This window comes from Hyla sarda, chromosome 1 (assembly GCF_029499605.1).
Source record: "Hyla sarda isolate aHylSar1 chromosome 1, aHylSar1.hap1, whole genome shotgun sequence".
NCBI classification, from domain to species: Eukaryota; Metazoa; Chordata; class Amphibia; order Anura; family Hylidae; genus Hyla; species Hyla sarda.
The window spans coordinates 201,814,079-201,836,146 of record NC_079189.1 but is presented as its reverse complement, the minus strand read 5'-3'; the positions used below and the strand labels follow the sequence as shown (position 1 = coordinate 201,836,146).

The 22,068-nt window shown below is 42.3% G+C and overlaps 1 protein-coding gene across 12 annotated transcripts in view; it reads left to right on the top strand.

Annotated features, from left to right (window-relative positions):
- The window catches only part of BMPR1B (bone morphogenetic protein receptor type 1B), a 473,407-nt gene that overhangs the window by 134,613 nt on the left and 316,726 nt on the right, over positions 1-22,068 (top strand). Inside the window, exon 1 of one of the 12 annotated variants that reach the window (XM_056567316.1) lies at positions 21,102-21,199. The exons of the other annotated variants lie outside the window; for them this stretch is intronic. The gene's annotated coding sequence lies outside the window, so the exon portion shown is untranslated. Of the gene's footprint in view, positions 1-21,101; positions 21,200-22,068 lie in introns of those variants that run through there. 12 annotated transcript variants of the gene reach the window in all.

The following is a 22,068-nucleotide window of genomic DNA, read 5'->3' as shown; positions in this document are numbered from 1 at the left end:
CCTTATACGTAGCAACTGATTTTTATGAAATTCAAACTAATAAGTATAGCAAACTAAATTTGTAGTAGTATAATAATATAAAGTAGAAAAAAGATGGTGGCTATGGCACCTAACGGTCTATTAAAAAATGCAATGAATAGAATTATAAGAGGTCCCACAATTGTCCAAGAAAATGTATAGTGGTAGTCCATATACATGAAAAATGTCCTGTGTAACAGTGGTGCCTGGACAGAATAAATGCAGTACAAAAAATACCAGTAATAAAGAAAAGGGGTCCGGCAACTCACAGTAAGACGCTAGCTGCTAGTCGACACGAGGTCCGTTCATGGGGCAGGAGAAAGTGAGGGAAGCTCAGGAGGCGATTAACCGGTTGATTTCGTGCACATGCACTTCATCCGGCCTAAATTTGTAGTAGACTATAGTAGAATGGTTAAAATCAATAGTGTTGGGCGCGAATATTCGCATTTCGATTTTTTTTCGCAAATTCGTGAATATATTCATTATACATTCGAAATTGCGAATATTCGCTTTTTCCATAAATGCGCATATTCGCATATGTGAATATTCGCATATGCGCATATTCGCATGTGCGAATATTCGCTTATTCCTTCTTTTCACTTGTGGGCCAATTAGAATGATGCAAATACACTTGTCAGAGGTTATCAACAACATCCCTAGCAACCAATAGTAAAGTTGCCCACCCCCTCATTCGCATTTGCGAATATTCGCATATAACGAATACGCGAAATTCGCGAATATACCAGGAATATTCGTCTATATATTCGCGAAATATCGTGAATTTGAATATGGGCAATGCCGCTCATCACAAAAAATCAAGGGTTGTTGTGTTCCCTGGGTCCATAAATAGTTTATTCCAAACTACAGTTGTAACAGAATGTAGGTGAACCTTCTCATGTTACCAGCATTTCTGCATTTATTACTGATAACATGTGGTCTGATTGTAAGCTTAGTCATATTTATACACAAACACAAATTATCCATATAAAGTGATGCCCTACCTACGATGGCCCCGACATACGATCATTTCAACATACGATTGCCTCTCAGAGGCCATCCCATGTTGAAGGCAGCATCAACATAAACGGGCCATCGCATAAACGGCTATCCGGCAGCGCAGACTGCTTCAGCTGCCACCGGATAGCCGTTTACGGTGCCCCGTGTGGTCCGCTGACGATCACTTACCTGTCCTCGGGGCTCCGGAGCGTCCTCTTCAGGATCCCCTGCATCGTCGGCGCTCTCCATCATCGTCATGAGCGAGGATGCCTGGGAAGCAGAGGCCTTGCTGGAACGTCGGGGACGCGGCGACAGCAATGGAGGGTGACGAGCGGTGACGGTCCGGAGCGGCGGGGACAGGGGAGTACAACTTCCTATACCAGTGGTCTTCAACCTTCGGAATTCCAGATGTTGCAAAACTACGGCTGTCCGGGCATGCGGCTAGTCTTGCAACACCTGGAGGTCCGCAGGTTGTAGACCACTGTCCTATACTTTACATTGCACGGATCCCTCAACATACGATGGTTTCAACAAACGATGGTCCATTTGGAACGGATTACCATCGTATGTTGAGGGACCACTGTATATGACACACACATAGTTGTAATATCTATGTATTTAATTGAGAACATTGAGTAAACATCCACAGAGCAGATGGAAAAAGAAAGCAAACTTCTCGAACATTTGCTTGCTGCCAGCCATGGCATTACCATAAGGCATTAACCTATTTTATCTCAGTTTGTTTTCTGGTAGCAAATAGAATGGTAAGCTTTTTGATCCGTTCACTTGGTCTTGTGACCTCAACTGCTCTGGTCCTGTACCCATGGAGGGTTGTTGATCAGCGGGTTTTGTATAGCAGACAGCATAGATGCTGTTAAGATGCTGAGTCTCCCCACCTGCAGGGAGTACTAAGAACTTTATGTTCTCACCTGAAAAATGTTTCTTCTTAAAAATAGATCACTTTTAAAAATATGTATGGTTGAGTATAGCCATATGTAGGTTTGCCTGGTTACAACTGCATCTTAAATTATTCTTTTAAAGAACATTGTAACTTTTTAAAGGGGTGCGTCTGTTTAAGAAAAACACAAGCCTTCCAGTACTTATTAGATGCTTTGTGCTCTGGGGGATATTGTGTAGTCTTTCCAGTCAGACATGGTGCTCTGCTCTGCTGCTACCTCTGTCCATGTCAGAAACTGTCCAAAATGGAAAAGGTATGCTTCAGGGGTTTACTCATGCTATGGGCAGTTTCTGGCTTGGATAGAGGTGGCAGCAGAGAGCACTGTGGTCAGACTTGAAATAACTTTACAACTTCCTCCAGAGCATACAGCAGCTAATAAGTAACGGAAGATTCAAATTTTTACATTTTAAATTTACAAATCTGTATAACTTTTTGATGCCAATTGATATGAAAACAATTTGTCTGCAGTTCTTATTTAAAATAAAAAAATAGTAACCATTGTAATGTATGATTACAAATGAGGATGCTATGTGTTAGTGATCAGACAGTACACCTATGGTTTGTAACAATACCTTTGGCTATTTTATGATGCTAAATAATTCACAGTGCACATGTGTTTTTGGATTGACATAAGTCTTTTCTTGGTGTTAGATCATGGCTTATGTGAGTATTTACACATTTTTTAAGCATTACCTTCTTTATATAACATTTGTAGATATTTACTTATGGATGGAGGTCAAGTATTGGTTAATAATATCATTATAATACATAAATGTAATTCGTATTCATAGGGTTTTTATCCAAAATAAAGCCATTGACAGCTGTTTCAGATCTCAACAATTCAGAATGAATTTCAAATGGATTATATTGAATCCCTGAAGGAGACATTATAGTTGTTTACATTTGCATTTTAAAGATTATGAACTGTCATAACATTGTGGAAGAACAGAACAGTGGCCCTAAGAGACATATTGTAACACAACGTTAGCCCAGAAAGGATACTTGATTGGTTCTGATTTCATAATTTACCATGTAGAATTGTGATTTTAGAAATGACAAATTCTACATTTTCAAAGAGTCTTCTATGTCAGTAAATGCATACTGATCAAGGGACGTTATCACAGAGCTCTATGATAATATTCTATGGCTAATAACAAGATATAATGGGTATATTTAGTATACAAGATAATTAGTATACAAGAAATAAATATAACAGACAAGATATAATGGGTATATTTAGTATACAAGATAATTAGTATACAAGAAATAAATATAACAGACAAGATATAATGGGTATATTTAGTATACAAGATAATTAGTATACAAGAAATAAATATAACAGACAAGATATAATGGGTATATTTATTATACAAGATAATTAGTATACAAGAAATAAATATAACAGACAAGATATAATGGGTATATTTAGTATACAAGATAATTAGTATACAAGAAATAAATATAACAGACAAGATATAATGGGTATATTTAGTATACAAGAAATAAATATAACAGACAATGGTCCAAATGGACAAAAATGACAAAAGACAAAAATGTGTCTGATTTTCTCATAATAACCAATCACAGCTCATCTTTCCTATCTTATTAAGCTCTGGTAAAATGAAAGCTGAGCTGTGATTGGTTGTTATATGTAAGCACTATACACTATGTAAACACAGTGTATAGAACTTGGGTTTAGGTAGGTAAAGGTTAGAATTGCACTTTCTAATGTTTCAATTAATCCAGTGATTTTATTTGATCTATGTAAATAACAAGTATAACATATTCATTCACGGATCTGTCTATTGAAGTACCTACCTATGCCATATATTATTCCCCCATATGTATTCTGATTTAAGGTTTTACTCCGTTACCTTTGTGGGTGGCTCTGTGCCATCTTTCATAAGATGAACAAAGATCTTTAATTTATACAGAATATTTAATGTGATCTTAGGTATCATGTTCAGGTCACAAATTCTAAGTAGTTTCTGATTTTAATTAGTGGAGGAATGCGGGTTAGAATTTGACCTAAAAGTGACCTAACTTGCTTGTAATACCATGTAATCAGTTACACAGAGGCCCACATAGGACTTCAGATCTTTTCTTCAGTAGTTATTTAATTGGGATGTGAGTTGCCTATTGGAGCGTTTGACATGTGAGAAAGATCTAGATGTTGTCAATACAGATTCAGCTGGTCTCAAAGACATTTCTTAACTTGAGGACCTCACATTTGAAATATTGTAGTAACCGTATGCAATACATGCACATCTGCTCTGCTGAGAATAGTGAAATCCATTATATTATCTGGGGTTATGCAGAGAAATTTTTACTCTTTCAAATTGGACAAGGTGGCAAATAAAATATACATGCACTCACCTGAAGGTACCATTAAAGGGATACTGACAGAGGGATCAACCCTACTAACCTGAATATTCAGGTGGTTAATGTGGGTGATCCTGAGTTCCCAATCTTACCCCCAATCCATTCAGTCATTCCCAAGATATGGCACAATCTGTGGTTGCCTGTCATCCGGCACAAAGTAGGGTTCACTCTGTGGACCGGATGACTGGGGTGCCGTTCTGGAGATTGCAGGGGTCCCAGCAGCTGAACCCCCGTAATCAAAGATCTTATCCCCTAGTCAAAGGAGAATAACATGTTATGGGGTGAAGTACCCCTTTAAAGACAAGCTGTCATTCCTGACATTTCTATTTCAGTAAATGCTTACATTTAAAATTAAATAACAATACTAGAGCAACTCTGCATTTTGTCGATCCTTCATTCTCTCTTTGACTGGTGTGCCTATGGCCAACCAGTGGAAGTAATTCTAGGGGCTTACCCACTAGCTAAATATAAATATTTCCTGTTCATTTTTAGGTCTTAAATGGGTACTCTGGTGGACAACATTTATTTTTATTTTTTTTTTTTCAAATTGACTGGTGCCAGAAAGTTAAATAGATTTGGAAATAACTTCTGTTAAAAAATCTTAATGCTTCCAGTACTTATCAGCTGCTGTATACTACAGATGAGTTGTTCTTTTCTGTCTGACCCCAGCGCTCTCTGCTGACACCTCTGTCCATGTCAGGAACTGTATAGAGTAGGAGCAAATCCCCATAGCAAACCTCTCCTGCTCCAGACAATTCCTGGCATGGACAGAGGTGTCACCAGAGAGCACTGTGGTCAGACTGAAAAGAACTATATAACTTCCTCTGTAGTAAGCAGCAGCTGATAAGTACTGGAAGGATTAAGATTTTTTAATAGAAGTAATTTACAAATCTGCATAACTTTAACCAGTTGATTAGATTTTTTTTTTTCCACCAGAGTACCTCTTTAATACACATGAACATTGTGACAAGCAAAACTGTATTGGGCACTGAGCTAAGGGTGCCATATACATTGAATAAAAGGTGTCTTTCAGCCATATAAAATGTTTTATATTGGACTTGGGGTGCTTTCACCTCTCCCCCTATCAAAACAAGAGAAGTCCAGTCACAGCTAGAAATCAGTAGTCCTTTATTTTCAAAAAGGCTGAATATTTAGTAGTGCAATAAATCTTCAGACTTTTTGACAGTACAAGACCTCCAATGCTGTACTCCCTTCTCTGTCAGGTATGCAACCACATGATAAACGTTGACAGGTATTACATGAATGTGGGGCATTGCTGGGATCTTAGGATGTTTGATGTTGTAATGGGATTAGAGATGAGCGAACTTTTGAAAAATTTGAAGAATTTTTTATTTTTTATTTGGTTTCATCCTAATTTATTTGCGGCGAATCTATATTAGAAAAGACTATTTCTGGCCTACAGAGAGCCTCAATATGGAGTTTGCTGGGGTAGTGAAATAATACTGTTATTCAGAATAACATGCAGATTACAGGCATCGCTTTTAGAATCACCGCCGCTGAGCGGCACAATGACAGAGCCTGAAGGTGGCATCAGTAGGAGGAGACCATATAGTAGCTGAATGACACAGCGTGGAGGTGTTGGCAGCATGAGGAGACCATATAGTAGCTGAATGACACAGCGTGGAGGTGTTGGCAGCATGAGGAGACCATATAGTGGCTAAATGACACAGCTTGAGGTGTTGGCAGTGTGGTGTCCCGGTACCATATCCTATCCGTTACCTGCGTGGGTTGGTCCCCTTAGCCAGAGTCCCTAGGACGTCGGGGTCTCCATTGTCTAGTTCACCCCTAGTCACCTCTCATCCAGATAGTTATTGCTCCAATAGCTAACTTGGGAAGCATGTAAATATTATGTAAATGCCCTATAAATAGTTACTTACCTGTCTATAGCGTAGCAGGACAGGGAACTCTATGGTATTTCTGCTTGAGGACCTTTGGAGGTCCTTGTGACGTAGTCAATCCCATCACTCATTGTAACAGTGAATGATGGATGTTCAGACCAAACAGATTAGCCCCGCCCCCTGCCCATATAAGGGAGCGGCGGCCATGTTCTCGCTCTCTTGTTCCTGTGCAAGCAAGCAAGAAGCATCTGCGCTGCTGAGATCAGTGAGTCTAGGCCTGAACCTTGCGGCGACGGCCGATAACTTCTAAATTCTGAGTGTATCCATCCCCACGCACTCTGCAAGATCACCAGACCTTATCTATCCCCTAAATCCGGACGAATCTGCAATAATAATTACCCTAAATCCAGAGACTTTAATTTATTTCAAGGTCCGCAACAATTGTCAGTCATTGAGCTATATAAAGACTGTATTCCTGAGACTGCCATTGTTCAATGGATGTACAGCAAGAACTTAAGTAAAGTTACCCAAGTTCAAGTATATTGTTGACCTTCAGTCATTTCATTACATGCACCTGTCATTTCTGGGAAGGGCGGCGATAGGCCGGAGGATTACCTCAGCATACTAGCCCTCAGCCTGGTGTCACAAACTATAAGGTTAACATTAACCCCTCATCTACTGAAACAATACCCCCACTACCAACATCCCCCAAGGGCTACCACAGCAGCATTAGGAAACCATATAGTGGCTGAATGACACAGCTTGAGGGGTTGGCAGCATGTGGAGACCATATAGTGGCTGAATGACACAGCATGGAGGTGTTGGCAGCATGAGGAGACCATATATTGGCTGAATGACACAGCGTGTAGGTGTTGGCAGCATTAGGAGACCATATAATGGCTGAATGACACAGCTTGGATGAGGCTGAAGCATGAGGAAACCATATAGTGGCCGAATGACACAGTGTGGAGGTGTTGGCAGCATGAGGAGACCATATAGTGGCTGAATGACACAGCTTGGATGAGGCTGAAGCATGAGGAGACCATATAGTGGCTGAATGACACATGGCAGAATGACAAATCCTGAATTTTGAAATTTAATTTGAAGATTTATGGTAGCTAGTGCTACCATGACATTTTTTTAGGCCCAGACCAAGGCCCAGCAGCATCAGTAAACCATATATTTGCTGAATGACACAGTCTGTAGTTGGCTGAGGCATGAGGAGACCATATAGTGTCTGAATGACAAAGCCAGGAGTTGGCAGCAGCATGAGTAGACACTAGGACTTCACAAACCCTAAGTTTAAAAGATGAATTCTGAAATTTAAACTTAAGATTTTGGGTAGCTAGTGCTACCATAACAAAAGTTTTATTCCCAGACCCAGGCCCAGCAGCATCAGTAAACCATATATTGCCTGAGTGACACAGCCTGTAGTTGGCTGAGGCATGAGGAGACCATATAGTGTCTTAATGGCGCAGCCTGGAGTTGGCAGCAGCACGAGTAGACATTAGGACTTCACAATCCCTAAGATTAAAAGATGAATTCTGAAATTTAAACTGAAGATTTTGGGTAGCTAGTGTTACCATAACAACATTTCTATTCCCAGGCCCAGGCCCAGCAGCATCAGTAAACCATATATTGCCTGAATGGCACAGCCTGGAGGTAGCTCACGCATGAAGAGACCATATAGTGTCTGAGTTGCACAGCCTGGAGTTGGCAGAAGCATGAGGAGACCATTGAAATTAAAGAATTTTAATTTTTAAATTGAAATTGAGGGTTTTGAAATTGAACTCTTAACTCCCAAGTTTTTGTGTCCCGGGCCCTGGCGTGTGGGTACAAAGGACCTAATCTAACAAGGAGCCACATGTCACATGGCAGCACAATGACAGAGCCTGGAGGTGGCATCATTAGGAGGAGACCATATAGTGGCTGAATGGCACAGCCTGGAGTTGGCTGAAGCATGAGAAGAGACCATATAGTGGCTGATTGGCACAGCCTGGAGGTGGCTGATGCATGAGGAGACATTATAGTGTTTGAAAGGCACAGCCTGGAGTTGGCAGAAGCATGAGGAGACCATTGAAATTAAACAATTTTAAATAGAAATTTCAGATTTTTAAATCAAAATTGAGGGTTTTGAAATTGAACTCTTCACTCCCAAGTTTTAGTGTCCCGGGCCCCGGTGTGTGAGTACAAAGGAGCTAATCTAACAAGGAGTCACATGGCAGCACAATGACAGTGCCTTGAGGTGGCATCAGTAGGAGGAGACCATATAGTGTCTGAATGGCACAGCCTGGAGTTGGCGGCAGATGAGGAGACAATAGGGCCTCACAATCTCTAAGAATAAAAGACTAATTTTGAAATTTCCATTGAAGATGTATGGTAGCTAGTGCTACCATAAACATGTAAAGGTAATGTCCTAGGCCCAGCAGCATAACTAAACTATGTAGTTGCTGAATGACTTGACTGGAGCTGGCTGAAGCATCAGTAAACCATATATTGGCTGAAGCATGAGAAGAGACCATATAGTGGCTGAATGAGACAGCCTGGAGATCCAGAAGTCATCCCGCTGCCGAATGGTGATAATTCGGCTTTCACTACGCAAGCAGGTGACCATGCATTGTTCCATTTGTGCAAGTGTCTCAGAGGAACTCCCTGCCTCCATCTCCACTGCGTACTGACACGGTGTGTGTGGGTCCTCTATCTCGCCTTCCTCATAACCCTCTAGCTCCTCTGGCTGCTCCTACTCTCCTGTCAGATTACTAGAAAAAACATCCAATGACAAAACCTAAACTGTGCTCCACTCACTGTGCCCCTCTCCCTCCTCCTACTCTAGTTCAGCCCCCGCCGTGAGATGTAGGCGCCACGTCTCCAGTGCCCTGACCAGCCATCGTTTCCAACACGTGTTATAAGAAATAAAGCAGTGGAATGACGTAGTTCATCCCGTAATCCTGGCGACTTACTAATAATGTGGATTCCTCAAAGGGCCTGAGCAAACGGCAGGCATATGAGCTGCCACTGTGAAGTTACACAGGGGAGTACCCCTATCAGCTTGGATCATCAAGAAATCGGTAATGATTTTTCTCTGTTCGTACAGTCGGTACGATATATGGAGGGTGGAATTCCAACATGAGGCAATGTCACAAATCAGACTATGTTGTGGGATACCGTTCTGACGCTGCACCTCAAGGAGGGTGTGCTTTTCCGGTGTACGAGTGGCTGAAGTGCATTCAAAGTTTCCTTCCCATTGTTAGGATGTCTTGCAAATGGGGGGAACACTTCAGGAACTGCTTCTCAACCAGATTGAACACGTTTGCCATGCAGGGTGCGTGGCTCAGCCTTCCCAGTCGCAGCGCATGAAAGATGTTCTTCCCGTTGTCAGTCACCATGGTTCCCATTTCCAGTTTTTGTGGAGTAAGCCATGCTCCGATTTCTTTTTTTTTTTTTTAAAGTAAAGGTTTATTGAGGTTTTGCAAATAATAATAATACAAATGAGATGCAAAAAAAATTATGTGTACAAGCACATAACAGTAAATAAACAGGGCCCTTTCCCCATTCTCATATAATCGTAAATGTAAATAAAGGCTTCAGCTGCTATTCCGAAGACAATATTGGTCGAACTAAAATACAAACCAAGGGTCTCAGCGACACGTCAAGATATGTATACAAACAGAAAGAAGAAGTAATCGTCAGAAGACCACGGTATAGGTCAACACAAGGCAGGGTCGCAGCATTACAGCTAGGGATTGCAACACAAGTGAAAAATGACAGTCGTATAATCACACCTCAGTGCACATCCACCGGAGTACATATGAGAGATAGGGGGTGGGGGAGCAGGAAGCATCTCAGGGACAGGGCTAGGAGGAGGGGTGGTAGGGGAGCGAGGGGGGGAAGTTGGAAGGGGGAGGGGAATGGGACAAGGGGAATGGGAGGAAAAGGGGGGGGAAATAGGATCGTAGAGCAGAAAGACAGCAAGAAAGGGAGAGGAGGGGGAAGTGAAGGCTAAAAAAGGCCAGGGAGAAATGGAGGGAACCATAGGGTAAGAGGAGAAAGAGAGAGAAGAAGAGGGGGAGGACAAGAAACAAGTGGGAAAGAAGAAGAAGAATAGCAGCAGCAGGATGACTCCTCAGATGGTGAGGAAGAAAAAGAGTGATCTAGTAAAAAAAAAGAAGAACTTACCCTGTAGGACACTCACAACTACAGAAATGCTCCGATTTCATTATGAATGACTTTTAGTAGTTCCTCCCCTGTGTGACTCTTTTCGCCAAGGCAAACCATATGAAGAACAGTGTGACACCGCCGTGCTCTGCACACATGATATGTTGAAGGGCCACTGAGACTTGTCTGGGCAGTGGAGGCTGAGGACACGGTGGAGGATGAGGAGGTGGAGTCGCAGACTGTCACAGGACCAACGGGCTGAGAGCATGGAGGAGGAAGCGGCGTGACCTGTCCAAGTTGGGGTTGTGGTTGAGCAGAAACCACATTCACCCAGTGAGCCGTAAAGGACATGTACTGTCCCTGACTGTATTTACAGCTCCAGATTTTGGCTCTGCCATGCACTTTGGTACACACACCGACAGGCTCAAGGACTGGCCCACCTTCTCTTCCACATAATTGTGCAGGGCTGGTACTGCCTTCTATGTAAAGAAATGAGGACTTGGCACTCTCCACCTCGGCTCGACACAAGCCATCAGTTCTCTGAAAGGTGCAGAGTCCACCACTTGAAAAGGGAGGGACTGCAGCACCAGCAACTTTCAGCTTCAGCGCCATTGGATGAGTGGGCGCATACTGTTGTCTCTTGGACATGGCTTCGCCGATGGATTGTTTTCAGAATGGCTGACTAAAAGTAGGAGGAGCAGGAGCATCTGGAGCGACAGAAGGAGGGTATGACACACAGCTCCCTTTCGGCTGAGGTGGTGGAGCCTTGGTTGGCTGAAAGAGGGAGCGGCGTGCCACTGGGTGATGCAGGAGGCTGGACCACTACATCGGAGCCACAGTTCTCCCAGGCCGCTTTATGGTGGCGAAGCATATGTTGACGCTGGGTCGTGGTGCCAACATTGAGACCCTGGCCACGCTTCACCTTCTGCCGACATATCTTGCATGTGGCTATGTGAACCTCCTCCAGATGCTTGATGAAAAACTGCCACACCGCCGAGTAGCTGATTTTCCCACCAACAGTCTGCACTAATTGACTGCTACTGCTGCCTTCCCCAGGAACACCTGTTCCACTACCTCCCAGGAAGGTAGGGTGCCATGAAGCAGGTGGTCTCCCCCAGGCACGTTTGGCTTCAGAATTTCCACTTCTGCCACCACGCTGACTGCCAACCATGCTACCGCCTTGCTGGCTCAGCTGCTGCCTCACAGGCAACCTGCAGCTCTCTTCTCCTGATGATGATGAAGCCCCTTCTGCACCCGGATCCCAATTGCGATCGGCTTCATCATCAACAACAAGTGTCTGCACGTCACTGATGTCCTCCTCAAGTTCCTCAACAGTGTCTGCTTCAGGACCTACTCCTGCTTGCCTGCCTAGAGGAGGAAGCGGCGGATGTCTCCTCCACTTCTTGGCTGGGCAGTAGCTGCTCACTGTCCTCTATTAGATCGTTCTCAGTGAATAGTGGAGCTGAACCCACAGCATAAGATACTTCTGTAGGGGAGGGAACAGCATAGGACGGAGGCAATGGGAGGACAGGGACTGCTCCTGGGCTATGCCAACTGAGGGTTGTGTCTGAGGAACCCACCTACTGTTGACTGGGGGTGTCAGATGTCACTTGTGATGAAGTGGATGACCGTGTAAACCAATTGAAGACAGATGGGTTGCTGGTCGAGACATGACCGCTAGCTGATAACGGGAGCTCAGGCCTCTCCCTGCGACTCCTGCTGCCACTCGCCCCTAGTCTGCTTCAACCTCTGCCTGAAGGATTTAGGCCTCTGCCAACTCCTCTGTGCATGACCTGGCACTTCTCTGCCTGACAAACTTAGTGCGTATATTAGTGGAGTACAGTACGTTTCACTATGCTTAAAACAATATTTGTCTAGAACAGCAGCAGGTGTGCACTTTTGGCTGGCCTTTCACAGTATCTAGGCCATTGACAGATTAACAGGTACAAAATAGTACACTACTTAGGTGTACATATGCGGTATGCACTTATGAGGGACGAAAAATGCGCTACAGTGTGCCTAAAAACTCAGTATTTTTGTAAAACACCAGCCAGTGATTACTTTTGGCTGTCATTTCACAGTATGTAGGTCCTTGACAGAATAACAGGTACAAAATAGTACACTATTTAGATGTACATATGCGGTATGCACTAATGAGGGAAGAAAAATGTGCTACAATTCGCCTAAAAACTCAGTATTTTTGTAAAACAACAGCCGGTGATTACTTTTGACTGTCCTTTCTCAGTATGTAGGACCTTGACAGATTAACAGGTACAAAATAGTACACTGCTTGGATGTACGTATGCGGTATGCACTGATGAGAGCAGAAAAATGTGCTACAATATGCCTAAAAACTCTGTATTTTTGTAAAACACCAGCCGGTGAGTACTTTTGGCTGTACTTTCACAGTATCTAGGCCCTTGACAGATTAACAGGTACAAAATAGTACACAACTTAGATGTACGCATGTGGCATGCACTGATGAGGGCAGAAAAGTGCGTTGCAATACGCCTAAAAACTCTGTATTTTTGTAAAACACCAGCCGATGATTACTTTTGGCTGTCCTTTCACTGTATGTAGGCCCTTGACAGATTAACAGGTACAAAATAGTACACTACGTAGATGTACGTATGTGGTATGCACTTATGAGGGCACAAAAATGCGCTACAGTATCCTTAAAAAAGTTTTTGTAAAACACCAGCAGTACACAACTGAGCTGCAGCCAAAGAAAGCTGTGAACTAAACACAAAATTGCACTCTGTCACAAACTATTAGGAATGGACTTCTGTGGTATTATACCGTCTACAGACTAGTATAACCAGTAGATGATTTTTGGTGCAATAAAGACACTGAATTGCGCTGAAAAATTATTCCTGCCTCCTCTGCTAAGGTTTATGAAGTTGAAGCAGCTTGTTGAAATGTATGAGGCAACATACAGCTCTCTGCTCCTCTCTGTAATACAATGCTGAAGAAAGTGACTGGGAGGTTAATGCCTGCAGCTGCAGTAAAAATCCTTTTCAGTGAAAAAAACAATGCTCTCCGTCCACGAGAACACTGATGTGACTAGGAGGATGTTAAACGCTGTTAGAATGCGCTTTTCTCTGCTGTAACACACACACACAGGCTCTGTGTCCTATGATCCATCTGCAGTGTAATGAATGAAGTGACTGGCTGCAAGATGGCTGCCCATTATATAGGGCTGTGACATCACAGGGGTGACTGGCTGCTGATAGGCTGTATCCTGCATGTGATTCAGGGTCATCCTGCCTACTTCCCTTCCCGCCTTGCCTTCCCACCTTCCCAGGGTTCCTTGCCCTATGTACTGACATGTGGATCTGCCATTTTTGATGCCCTGGAGCCTGCACTGCAGTAAATGGAGTTTAATGAAGTGATTTGCGCAATGGAATCGTGGCGATATTCGCATTTGTTGCGAATTGAATATTTATTGAAATTCGTAACAAATTCGGGTTCATTAGCTTCGATTCGCTCATCTCTAAATGGGATTATCAATATTCTTATATTATATTATAACATTATAATTCTTGTGTCTTGTCAGTTATGCACAATACCAATTGTTAGTTGCTAGCATCTATTGTGCAGATAGAGCACTTGATCCTTTTTGGCACCAAAGAGCGATGCTACCAGATAGACTAAAATAGAAAAAAAACGCAGTCATTTTCATCTCGCAGCACTACAATTTTTTTTTGTGCTTTTCTGTCACTCATTCAAAAATAGTCGATCTATTAATACCTCAATTCACATGGTGGGCTTGCTTTAGTGGGATTAACTCTAGAGCCTCAGTTGCTTTGTGATGTTGACCCTTAATAAAGAATTTTCATCTTTATTATTTCACTTAATTACATAAGAAACAATATTCATGAAATAATCCTTCAAACACCCCCCCCCCCCCCGCAATCTTTCCCTCCTTAATCCTCAGCTGTCCTAAATCAACAGGTTATCATAAGATTTTTGTCATTGTAAAAGCTTTGAAGTTCCCATCTAGTTACTTTAGTAATTTTACAGTAGAAATAGGAAGTGAATTTTCAGAGTAAATCAATATTTCGCTTATATATGTTTTTATTAAATATTTTAACAATATATTTATATATGCAACAGTTTTATTTATGACAGAACTGTATAGCGATATAGCTTTATTGTTGCGCAGACCTCTCTGATTGATCAGCCAAAATAATATATCATGGAAAGTAGCTGTCTCTTATACAGTATATATATATATATATATATATATATATATATATATATATAGCAACAGCAACAGCTGGCTGACTTATTCTTTGTCTGTATTGCACATACGGGGGAGTGGCTACCTCCATGTTGGCCTTGCACCCCACCCACCTCTATCAGGTGTGTATATAAGGTGTCTTGGATGTTCCAGATCCTGCCATGCTTACTGAACTGTTCACACAGAGGCATATACACAGTGTAGGGTCCGTTCCAAGGAGGCCACCTTATCGCGGTGGGACGGTCCAAGCTATTTGACCGCCGGCGGAGACAAATTTGCGTGCTAAGTGCCTCACTATTTCATAGTTTCACATTTGCATCTATTACACCATAGCTGTAGAGCTCTCCATGTTTTAACTGCATTTTCATGATTCACCTATATCCTTGTGCTGGCAGTGTGCTGCTGCATTCTTCTGTTGCTGTATATCTAGCCTAGTAGCGTGCACCTGTAGGCCAGGTCCATATAATAGTTTGGTATCAACTAAAGTGCTGGCTGACTTATTCTTTGTCTATATATATATATATATATATATATATATATATATATGGAAAAATAAACTGAAAAATAATACAGATTAGTGGAAAATAATACTAATTAAATGGATTATTAGTGATATATTTTTTTTAAAGGGGCAGACTAGCGAAGGAAAACAAAAAACAAGTTCTACTCCCCTCTGCCTTACTAACTCTTACCCAGTCCCTGCTGATCTCCTCTTTCTTGTCCTATCTTGACACAGAAGAACAGTATATATAATTTAAGTAGAGAGTATTACTGTATATATTGCACATGTAGAAAGTAGTACAGTAAATTCTGCTCAGGGAGAGTTACTTCTTCCAAAGGTAGAGGACAATAATATACCTTTAACACAGATAGCGGGCAATTCAGTGTATATTGCAAAGGTAGAGGACAATACAGTAAAGGTTCCATAAATAGAAAGCAGTACATTACATGTTTCACAGGTAAAGCACAGTAGATACTACATGGATACAAGGAACTAAATATAGCACCGATAGATAGCAGTACACTACATGTAGCACAGGTAGCATGCAGTAACGTACATACTGTATAATACAGCTAAAAAGCAGTGCAGTACTCATAACACATATACAGAGTACGATATTACATGTACTCATGTGTGCAGTACTCATTGCACGTATACAGAGTACGATAGTACATGTACTCATGTGTGCAGTACTCATTGCACATATACAGAGTACGATAGTACATGTACTCATGTGTGCAGTACTCATTGCACGTATACAGAGTACGATAGTACATGTACTCATGTGTGCAGTACTCATAGCACGTATACAGAGAACGATAGTACATGTACTCATGTGTGCAGTACTCATAGCACATATACAGAGTACGATAGTACACGTACTCATGTGTGCAGTACTCATAGCACGTATGCAGAGTACGATAGTACATGTGCTCATATGTGCAGTACTCATAGCACGTATACAGAGTACGATAGTACATGTGCTCATGTGTGCAGTACTAATAGCACATATACAGAGTACGATAGTACATGTGCTCATATGTGCAGTACTCATAGCACGTATACAGAGTACGATAGTACATGTACTCATGTGTGCAGTACTCATAGCACATATACAGAGTACGATAGTACATGTACTCATGTGTGCAGTACTCATAGCACGTATACAGAGTACGATAGTACACGTACTCGTGTGCAGTACTCATAGCACGTATACAGAGTATGATAGTACATGTACTCATGTGTGCAGTACTCATAGCACATATACAGAGTATGATAGTACATGTACTCATGTGTGCAGTACTCATAGCACATATACAGAGTACGATAGTACATGTACTCATGTGTGCAGTACTCATAGCACATATACAGAGTACAATAGTACATGTACTCATGTGTGCAGTACTCATAGCACATATACAGAGTACGATAGTACATGTACTCATGTGTGCAGTACTCATAGCACATATACAGAGTACGATAGTACATGTACTCATGTACTATGCAGCATATGCAATGTCACTAGACAGCCCATAAGTGAATGTAGTAATGCAGTCTCTACTTTGCCTCTGCTGGGGAAAGGTTAGCTGTATCTAATCCATATATCCGCCTGTGCTGCAGATCAGCATAGCCTAAGGCTACTTTCACACTATAAAATTCATCCGTTTGTTATAAACACCCGTTAGAAAAGCTTTAAAAATGGATGTTAAACGTCTATTACAAATCCCATTCAAGTCTATGGGATTTTTTGATTACCCCTTATGACCCGTTATGACCACAAATTTTATGGTTATGACCACAAATTGTATCCGTTATGACCACAAATTTTATCCGTTATGACCACAAATTTTTCTTCCGTCACAAGAAACGGGGGAAATTTAACCCCTTAAGGACTGAGCCCTTTTTCACCTTAAGGACTCGGCCATTTTTTGCAAATCTGACCACTGTCACTTTAAACATTAATAACTCTGGAATGCTTTTAGTTATCATTCTGATTCCGAGATTGTTTTTTCGTGACATATTCTACTTTAACGTAGTGGTAAAATTTTTTGGTAACTTGCATCCTTTCTTGGTGAAAAATCCCAAAATTTTATGAAAAATTTGAAAATGTAGCATTTTTCTAACTTTGAAGCTCTCTGCTTGTAAGGAAAATGGATATTCCAAATAATTTTTTTTATTCACATATACAATATGTCTACTTTATATTTGCATCATAAAATTGAAGAGTTTTTACTTTTGGAAGACACCAGAGGGCTTCAAAGTTCCGCAGCAATTTTCTAATTTTTCTCAAAATTTTGAAACTCGCTTTTTTTCAGGGACCAGTTCAGGTTTGAAGTGGATTTGAAGGGTCTTCATATTAGAAATACCCCATAAATGACCCCATTATAAAAACTGCACCCCCGAAAGTATTCAAAATGACATTCAGTAAGCGCTTTAACCCTTTACGGGTTTCACAGGAATAGCAGCAAAGTGAAGGAGAAAATTCACAATCTTCATTTTTTACACTCGCATGTTCTTGTAGACCCAATTTTTGAATTTTTGCAAGGGGTAAAAAGGAGAAAATTTTTACTTGTATTTGAAACCCAATTCCTCTCGAGTAAGCACATATCTCATATGTCTATGTAAAGTGTTCGGTGGGCGCAGTAGAGGGCTCAGAAGGGAAGGAGCGTCAAATGGTTTTTGGGGGGCATGTCACATTTAGGAAGCCCCTATGGTGCCAGAACAGCAAAAACCCCCACACGGCATACCATTTTGGAAACTAGACCCCTCGGGGAACGTAACAAGGGGTAATGTGAATCTTAATACCCCACAGGTGATTCACGACTTTTGCATATGTAAAAAAAAAATAAAAAAATGTACCTAAAATGCTTGGTTTCCCAAAAAATTTACATTTATACAAAGGGTTAAAGCAGAAAATACCCCCCAAAATTTGAAGCCCAATTTCTCCCGATTCAGAAAACACCCCATATGGGGGTGAGAAGTGCTCTGCTGGCGCACTACAGGTCTCAGAAGAGAAGGAGTCACATTTGGCTTTTTGAAAGTCAATTTTGCTCTGGGGGCATGCCGCATTTAGGAAGCCCCTATGGTGCCAGGACCGCAAAAAAAGCCCACATGGCATACCATTTTGGAAACTAGAGCCCTCGGGGAATGTAACAAGGGGTTAAGTGAACCTTAATACCCCACAGGCGTTTCACGACTATTGCATATGTAAAAAAAAAATAAAAAAAATTTACCTAAAATGCTGCTTTTCCCAAAAACTTTACATTTTTAAAAAGGGTAAAAGCAGAAAATACCCCCCAAAATTTGAAGCCCAATTTCTCCCGAGTACGGCGATACCCTATATGTGACCCTTAACTGTTGCCTTGAAATACGACAGGGCTCCAAAGTGAGAGCGCCATGCGCATTTGAGGCCTAAATTAGGGATTGCATAGGGGTGGACATAGGGGTATTCTACGCCAGTGATTCCCAAACAGGGTGCCTCCAGCTATTGCAAAACTCCCAGCATGCCTGGACAGTCAACGGCTGTCCGACAATACTGGGAGTTGTTGTTTTGCAACAGCTGGAGGCTCCGTTATGGAAACAGTGGCGTACCAGACGCTTTAATTTTTATTGGGGAGGGGAGGGGGGCTGTGTAGGGGTATGTGTATATGTAGTGTTTTTTTACTTTTTATTTTATTTTTTGTGGTAGTGTAGTGTAGTGTTTTTAGGGTACAGTCACATGGGCGGGGGTTCACAGTAGTTTCTCGCTGGCAGTTTGAGCTGTTGCAGAAAATTTGCTGCAGCTCAAACTTGCAGCCCGATACTTACTGTAATCCTCCGCCCGTGTGAGTGTACCCTGTAAGTTCACATTGGGGGGGACATCCAGCTGTTGCAAAACTACAACTCCCAGCAAGCGCTGACAGACTGTACATGCTGAGAGTTTTAGTTTTGCAACAGCTGTAGGCACACTGGTTATGTATCACGGAATTTGTGACCTTACTCAGTGTTTCAAAACCAGTGTGCCTCCAGCTGTTGCAAAACTACAACTCCCAGCATGTACGGTGCATTGTGTAAGGTGACTGCTGGGAGTTGTAGTTTGCAACAGCTGGAGGCACACCGGTCGTGAAACACTGAGTTAGGTAAAAAAAACAACTCTAAGTTTCACAACCAGTGTGCCTTCAGCTGTTGCAAAACTACAACTCTCAGCAGTCACCGACAGCCAACGGGCATGCTGGGAGTTGTAGTTATGCAACCAGCAGATGCACCACTACAACTCCCAGCATGCACTTTAGCTGATTGTGCAAGCTGGGAGTTGTAGTTACACAACAGCTGAAGGTACACTTTTCCATAGAAAAAATGTGCCTCCAGCTGTTGCAAAACCATAAGTCCCAGCATGCCCATAAGGGAATGCTGGGAGTTGTGGTGGTCTGCCTCCTGCTGTTGCATAACTACAGCTCCCAGCATGCCCTTTTTGCATGCTGGGAGCTGTTGCTAAGCAACAGCAGGAGGCTGTCACTTACCTCCTGCTGCTGCTTCATCACAGGACTGTCCCTCGCCGCCGCCGTCGCTCCTGGGGCCCCGATCCCAACATTGACGCCGGGGATCGGGGTCCCCAGCACCCGGGGTCGTCTTCCCGCACCCGCTCACGCCCTCCGGAAGAGGGGCGGAGCGGGTGCGGGAGTGACACCCGCAGCAGGCGCCCTGATTGGTCGGCCGGTAATCTGGCCGACGAATCAGGGCGATCGTGAGGTGGCACCAGTGCCACCTCACCCCTGCAGGCTCTGGCTGTTCGGGGCCGTCAGAGACGGCCCCGAACAACCAGTAATTCCGGGTCACCGGGTCACTGGAGACCCGATTGACCCGGAATCGCCGCAGATCGCTGGACTGAATTGTCCAGCGATCTGCGGCGATCGCCGACATGGGGGGGCATAATGACCCCCCTGGGCGATATGCCGGGATGCCTGCTGAACGATTTCAGCAGGCATCCGGCTCCGGTCCCCAACCGGCTAGCGGTGGGGACCGGAATTCCCACGGGCGTATGGATACGCCCTGCGTCCTTAAGGACTCGGGATGCAGGGCGTATCCATACGCCCTGCGTCCTTAAGAGGTTAACGGCCGCTATTTTTAACATTGAAGTCTATGGCAAACGGATGAGCCTTTATGTCATCCGTTTGCACCTGGTTTATAATATCCGTCATTACCTCTGAGCATGCTCAGAAGAGGTGACATCAGCAGACTCCTGCAGTGCTGAGGGACTACTACTACTCTTATCATGGAACAGACTTGTTTCCATGATGGGAGTAGTAATTCCCCGGCTGCCGGAGTCTGCAGACAGCTGGGGAGGCTACATTAGTGTTTGTACTACTACCCCCATTCAGTGCTCTCGGCGGGGAATGTAAAAATGAAAGTAAATAAACTGTACATCGCAGGGGAGCGCAGCAATAACTTCTAATTGCATCGTTTAATAACTTCTAATTGCATCGGGTCTCAGAAGTGAGACCCGGTGTGATCAATACCTCAGCCCCTGTACTACAACCCCCATCATGGAACAGAGTATGTTCCATGATGGGGGTAGTAGTACAAATACTAATGTAGCCTCCCCAGCTACCGGCAGACTCCCGAAGCCGGGGAACTACTACTCCCATCATGGATAGAAGTCTGTTCCATAATGGGAGTAGTAGTAGTCCCGGCTGTGGGAGTCTGTAGACAGAGGTGTTATGGCCATACATGAGGGAAGTTATAACGGGTATTAACAGATGAATATTTATTCATCCGTTAGCACCCGTTATTTCATCCGTTATTATACATCCGTTTTTACACAGAAAATGGATGTTCAATAACGGATGAATGATCATAGTGTGAAAGGAGCCTAAGACATTGTAAACTTTTGGCCTTAAGGACCAATTCTTAAGGCCAATTCTATTTTAGCATTTTCGTTTTTTCCTCCTAGCTTTCTCAAAATCATAACTCTTTTATATTTTCATCCACAGACCCATATGAGGGCTTGTTTTTTGCTTCACCAATTTTACTGTATATGAGGGAATTGAAAAGAAAACTGCAATTTAGCACATTTTGGAAGGTTTTGATTTCACGCTGTACACTTTACGGTAAAAATTACATATTTTCTTTATTTTGTGGATCAGTATGACTAAAATTATGCCAATTTTATATGCTTTTTTTTTTTTATAATTGTACCGCTTTAATAAAATCTCAAGCCATTCTAACAAAATGAGTAAGTTTGAAATTGCCCTATTTTGACTACCTATAACCTTCTCATTTTTCCGTATACGGGGCAGTATGAGGGCAAATTTTTTTGCACCATGATTTGTAGTTTTATTGGTACCACTTTTGCTTTTATTTAACTTTTCATAATTTTTTTATAACATTTTTTTGGAATAATATGTGACAGAAAAGCATCAATTTTGGACTTTAAATTTTTTTAATGTTTACGCCATTCACCGTACGGGATAATTAACAATATATTTTGATAGTTCTGACTTTTATGCACGTGGCGATACCTAATATGTTTATTAAAAAAAATTTAAGCTTTTGGGGGGTAAAATGGGGAAAACGGGACAGTTTATATTTTTATTTTGGGAGGGGATTTTTCACATTTTTTTTTACACTTTTTATGTCCCCATAGGGGACTATTTATAGCAATCATTTGATTGCTAATACTGTTCCGTACTATGCATAGGGCATTGCACTGATCGGTGTTATCGGTCATGTTCTTGACATAAATGTATGTCATGGTGCACTAAGTACTACCACACCATGATGCACATTTACGTCCATAGTTGTTAATGGGGTTTTGAATTACTATGGCCGAGAAGGAACACACAAGGAACCAGATATGTTGGTTGCCGTTTGGATGGTCTTCTCTCTGTAGGTGTTATATTCTTGTTTCATGTAGAATTAATATGTAGAAGCTATGCAGGAAGCCTTTCTCAGTTTCTCAGATAAAGAAAATTGTGAA